Genomic DNA, 6,000 nt, shown 5'->3' with positions numbered 1-6,000 from the left:
ATTTATTGCCCGTACACCAAGCAGGTTTCAGGCCAGCATTTTCAATTAATGACCAATTACTTCGTCTGTCAACACTGATCACCAATCAGTTTAACAAAGGCCTTCCATCTTGTCTCGTCTTAATGGATCTCGAAAAAGCTTTCGACAAAGTTTGGCACTACGGGCTCATTCGAAAGTTGCAGAAATTAAACCTACCGACCAGTTATTTACGTTTCATATATACCTTTTTAACTAATCGGATCGGATATGTCTACATTGGATCTGCTGTCTCACACCCTATTTTTCCCTATTCTGGTGTTCCTCAGGGTTCCGCGCTCAGTCCACTGCTCTATATACTGTACGCCTCCGATATACCTCAACCCACGCAGAATGTATACTTATTCCAGTACGCTGACGACACAGCCTTTCTAGCTCTGGGCAAGACCATGCATCAGATCAGCACACGTTTACAGTCAACTCTCGATCATTTTATGCAATGGTGCAACACATGGCGATTAAGTTTAAACGCCGCCAAAACGCAAGCACTAGTCTTTCTACCTCCTAAACGCCGCTCGAAAGTTCATCGTAACCCACGGAACCTTAATGTTACTCTGCAAGATCATCAACTTCGTCCAGCTCCTACGGCTACATATCTCGGGGTAGTTTTTGACTCTAAATTAAGTTGGAAAGCCCATCTAGAGAAAATAACGCAAAAGGCTAATTTACGGCTCAACCTATTACGGCGTCTCACAGGAACCACTTGGGGATTACACGCACCTCTCTTAATTAATACATATAAAATGTTCCTCAGGCCCATTTTAACTTTTGGCCATATTGCTTGGTGCAATGCTCCAACAAAGTTCTACGACAGATTATCCATACTAGAACGACATGCCATTAGAACTGCATATCGCATAAAGTTGCCATATCCGAACTTCCTAACTTATGAACACATAAATTTTCCTCACCTTATCCATCACCTTGCCGACATTCGCTTGAAATACATAGTCTCTCGCCTGCCAGTCTCTCATCCATTACTTCTTGATACCTTACAAGCTGATGCCGAAACTGACGCACCGTATAAATATTTGCATACAGCGTTAAACGTTCTTATCACGTTATATATCAAAAACGCAAATCCTACAGCTGAAGAACACGACATCTTTCATATATATCATATACCTGATCACCTTCCTCATTTATTTCCATTTTAGCACAATGTCTCAGTTCAATACTAACTTTGGGCTTTCCCCTTGTTGCCATCAGTCTCGAGTCGCCCCGAGACAGAAGAACTAAACTGCATTCGTTTATCTAACACTATGTTTGTGACTGTGGCGTGTAAGCACTGCATTTCATTTGACATCATCATGTTTATTTCAAAAAGCACAACATACTCCTTCTATACCAGTTCCCTTTATATTTGCACTATTTAGATTTGTATTTTGTTTTCTTGTATCCATATGTATATTTATTCACTCACCTGATATTTTTTTTGTTGTTATTGTTTCTTACTTTTCAGTACTATTTTTTCATAAAACTGCACTTAGACCATCATATATAATTTAAAACAACAATATCTACAATTCTGTGCCAAAGAGAGGGCGTAACCCTCTAATGGCTAGGGCTAGGAGTCATACACCGAATCATCTAATTTTGAGAATGAAAATTGATGAATAAAGTACCACCTGAAACACCCTGACCCTTCACCCTAAAAAAAAAAAAAAAAAAAAAAAGTGTTATTAAGTAGACGTAAGTAGAACCGTTATCGAAGTACAGTCTTGAACTGATTATAAAGTGTTCGTTTTATGACATTAAATACCGGTACTACAAAAAGGAGAGAGGGTCCTGAAATTTTAAGACGGCGAACAATTGGACATTTGAAAGGTTCAGCAACTACGAATACGGTAAAAGTGTACATTCATCCTAATTAACAATATGAAATATGGAAGCCAAAGGTTCAATGTCACATTCAGCAAAGCTCTTTATTGGCTTCTGTCCTCCTGAGGCTAATATTCGGATCCAAAAGGGACGGGAATGGCGAATTGCAGAAACTTCATGTCGAGGAACTACATAATTTTTTACGGTTAACAAAACATTATTAGGGTCATCAAGACTACGAGACTCGGGTGAGTAGTCACGTAGGCAGAATTTAAGAAAATAGAAACGTTCTGAAGATGGAATCAGAAAAAAAAACTATTAGTAAGATATAGGTGCAAATGAAAGGATAATATTAAACATGGTCTCAGAGAAACATTGATACAGAGTAGAAACTGGATTTAGTTGGCTAAGAACAGAAGTCTATGCTAAGGTTTGTCAATGCGTCACTGAATCTTCGGGTTCCATACGCCATAGAGTTAGTCAGTTAATTTTGGAACTGTCCAATCTATATGTTAATTTAACGACAAAAGGAATAAATGCCTTAGTCAACTTAAGGTTGGTGTAAAGGGACAAGCTTTGCCGGTAGATGTCACTACAGTCTTCCTATCTCTCTCATTTATTTTTTACCTTTCATGAAAATTCACGATTTCTCTTACAAATTTTGACCTAGAAACTTCAAATTTTTACAGAAGAAACTTCATAACCTATTGAAGACAACAATAGTTATATTATTAAAGGTTTGGATATCCATTTGAACAATCAATCCATTTCAACAATGAAGAAAATTCTAAATAAAAAATCGGCACAGATTGTTGCCTTCGATAGGTTATGAAGTTCTTTCTCTAAAAATTTAAAGTCTCTAAGTTGAAATTTAGAAGAGAAATTGTGCATTTTTGTGAAAGGTAAAAATATACATGAAAGAGATATGAAGAATGTAGTGACATCTATCGGCAAGACTTGTCCCTTTAAACCAACCTTAATAAAAAAAAGGACTATAACCTCATGTTAGTTTTAAACACTAGTGTCATTTCAGATTTCGCCGGGAGACAGAGGGACGGCAAGCTTGTACATCGATATAGAAATTTCACATTTTTCGTTTTTATATTAGAAACAATTTATTTAAAATACTTGTTTCTCAAACTCAGTTTGGAGAAGTGATTACTCCGCTGTCCTGCGCAAACGACGGCCCTGCTATAGAAGAAAACAGCGCAAGGAGTTTGATTTGATACCTACATAAAATACAGAGGTAAAAGTGGATCTGAAAAGGTAAGGGGACGCATGACGTCACACCGTTCCCCGTGCATATCTTTGCCCCTTGTAGTTTTAAAGGAAAGTGAGGGACACCACAGATATATTCTGAAAGTGGGGGATGGCGTCCGCCAGCGTTTTCCCTTATTTTTTACCCTTGCCAATACTACGAACATCTCATGCATAGTAGAAATCCGTTCTGTATTAGTAAGCTACTGCAAAGGTGAATACCCAATTAAACAACGTGCAATTCTTTAGTTTACAACGACTCACCAAAGGTAGTCGTCAACCCTGGTTCGGCTAATAATATAAGTATATCTTTTAGTGGCAATAATCGTTTGCACCTTAAAATATCTTCTGAAGTTATATTTACTAGTATTATCACCTTTTTTTACTGAAATTACAAGTCCATGATAAGTGTTAGATAATTTATTCGTTGATTCTCTTTTAACGTATATTCACATAAACTGACTTGCAATCAAAACATGTTAATTATGTATCCATAAACAACTACATAGCAACCAACTATACAATAATAATGTATATTTCTTACATATATTAAGACATTCTTCTTTTGTTATCTTTAGTTAACATTATATCAGGTATAGTGCTTGTGTAGAAGCACTTTCTGCCCAAGATACAAGTAATTATCAACCGATACAAAGTATCTCGTTGTATAAAATGTCGCCCGATGATGGGACTGAATATAAAAGTTACAAGGTAGCTTGATTTTTATATTTAAGAACCACTGATCCGTTTATAATAATGATATTATATTAATTGTGTCCTTTACATTTTGATCGACCCTCGTATCTAACTTCATTAAGTTTCCTTCATATAAATACATTTATAATAAGTCTTTTATTCCTTTAATATTTATCTTTTATTATAAAAACGTCGTCGCTTACTAATATAATCAACGAAGGGTGCAAAGTCAAAAACGTAAGAGGTAATTACATTTTAAAACATAAATCACAATGATCAACAGTTTCAATCATCATTAAAAATGGTGATGTTAACAATGTTTGATTTTTCTAGGGCGCATTATATAGTAATTACTTTTATATAGTAATTACTTTAGATGGTATTTTAAAATATACATTATATCAATAAGGCGTCATGATACAAAAGGATCTTATTCGAGTAACATATAAGGTGATGCATGAAGACAGTCGTCGAATAACTAGCTTAATAGAATGAACCTTATACTTAAAATAATCCTTGATAATTAAGTTTCAACACAAATCAATATAATATAAATAACCTTTGCTTTTAATCAATTATAAATCGAACTATAATTCTTCACATTAACAAGAAAGAATTGAAATCATTTGAAAATTATCATTTATTGAAACAGAAGTAATAAAGTATCTACGGGTCCATTACCTACTCCTTTAATGTGTTGTACTTCAAAGTCATAAGGGTTGTTTTCATTATTGTCATTAACACATAAATTTGAAGATAAATGTTCATAAGAATCTATAACTGATATGGGTTTAACCCTTACTACATCAACTGCAGTCAGTTTAAATTCGTACTTGCATATGATTCTAATAAAGTACATTGTACTGCACAATCGTGATTATGTTCCGCATTATTTTGTACATGAATTGCGTCATTGTTTTGATTTTGATACGGAGTGCCATCTCTTGAATTACGATTACGTCTATCCATGTAGTTTACTGTATTTCTGGAATTTCGCCATGTATTTCGACTGTTTTTGAGTCTACTTCGATTAAGTGATCTGACATAATTATTGTCACGATTGGTTAGGTTAGGTGAATTCCCATCATATCTTTGCCTATTTTGATCGTTCTGATTGTTTAAATTTGCTCGAATTAGGTTATGTTCCGTATTGTCTGCATTACGGATATTTAGATTCCGAACAGGTACAAGGTGATCTGAATTGTTTTTAATTTTACCTATTCCCGCTTGATGATTCAGTGCCTGGTATTGAGTTTCATAACATTGGACAAGCATTAATAGGTGATTAAAACTCATGAATTGCGTAGAAAACAGGATTTGTTGTAATTTAAACGGTAGTAGATTTCGAATAGATGCAATCACTCTAGATTCCGATTGCAATGGATTTACGACTTTTAATTCGTTATACGTATTTACAACAAAATCAACAACAGATTTGTGCAAACGAGGATTAAAAGGTTGATTTCTAATCGTGGCATCTCTGTTTGCAAGTAAAAAGTCGTTTTCGTAATTTGCAATCAGCGCGGCTTTGAATTCCTCATATGTATTGACGTGATCCCGTATTGCTTTAAACCATAAAGAACATGGTGGGAGTAATAAATGGGGGATTAGTTTCATATATTGAGATTTATCTATACACATTATACTGCACTCATCCTGAAATTTTTCTAGGAAAGAAGTAGCATTTTCATTACATTTACCACTAAACTTACTCATAGCACGTATTTCGCTCATCTTTACACTTAACTTTACATTCCTTTCACCATTTCGTGTTCGTGTTGAGTGACAATTTCTACCTACTGCGTTATGCGTGGTTCCACCATCTCTTTTACGCTCATCTGTATTCCTTGGATGAATTCTTTCCAAAATAATGTCCTCATCGGATGGATTACTTGAAGAAGAGATAACGTAAGGTCCACGTTGATCTGCTGCGGGTGAATGCGAGGTCATCTCTTGTGAACAAGGGAACTCCAAACGATCATTAACCATGTTGTTGTGGTATGCGTTGTCCTTAATCTGTAACGTCCTAATTTCCTCTTGTAAGGTAGATATCAATTGAGTATTTACACGTATTTGGTTAGAATTATCTGTGACCTGAATCTTTTGCTGACGAACAGAAGATTCTATTACTTCCAAATCCTTTTTTACACAATTGACTTCTTGGATTACATGGTTGTAATTATCCTGGCA

The sequence above is a fragment of the Thermobia domestica genome, chromosome 4, assembly GCF_964235325.1.
Source record: "Thermobia domestica chromosome 4, izTheDome1.hap1.1, whole genome shotgun sequence".
NCBI classification, from domain to species: domain Eukaryota; kingdom Metazoa; phylum Arthropoda; class Insecta; order Zygentoma; family Lepismatidae; genus Thermobia; species Thermobia domestica.
The sequence above is the reverse complement of the archived record's forward strand: the minus strand, read 5'-3'. Positions refer to the sequence as shown.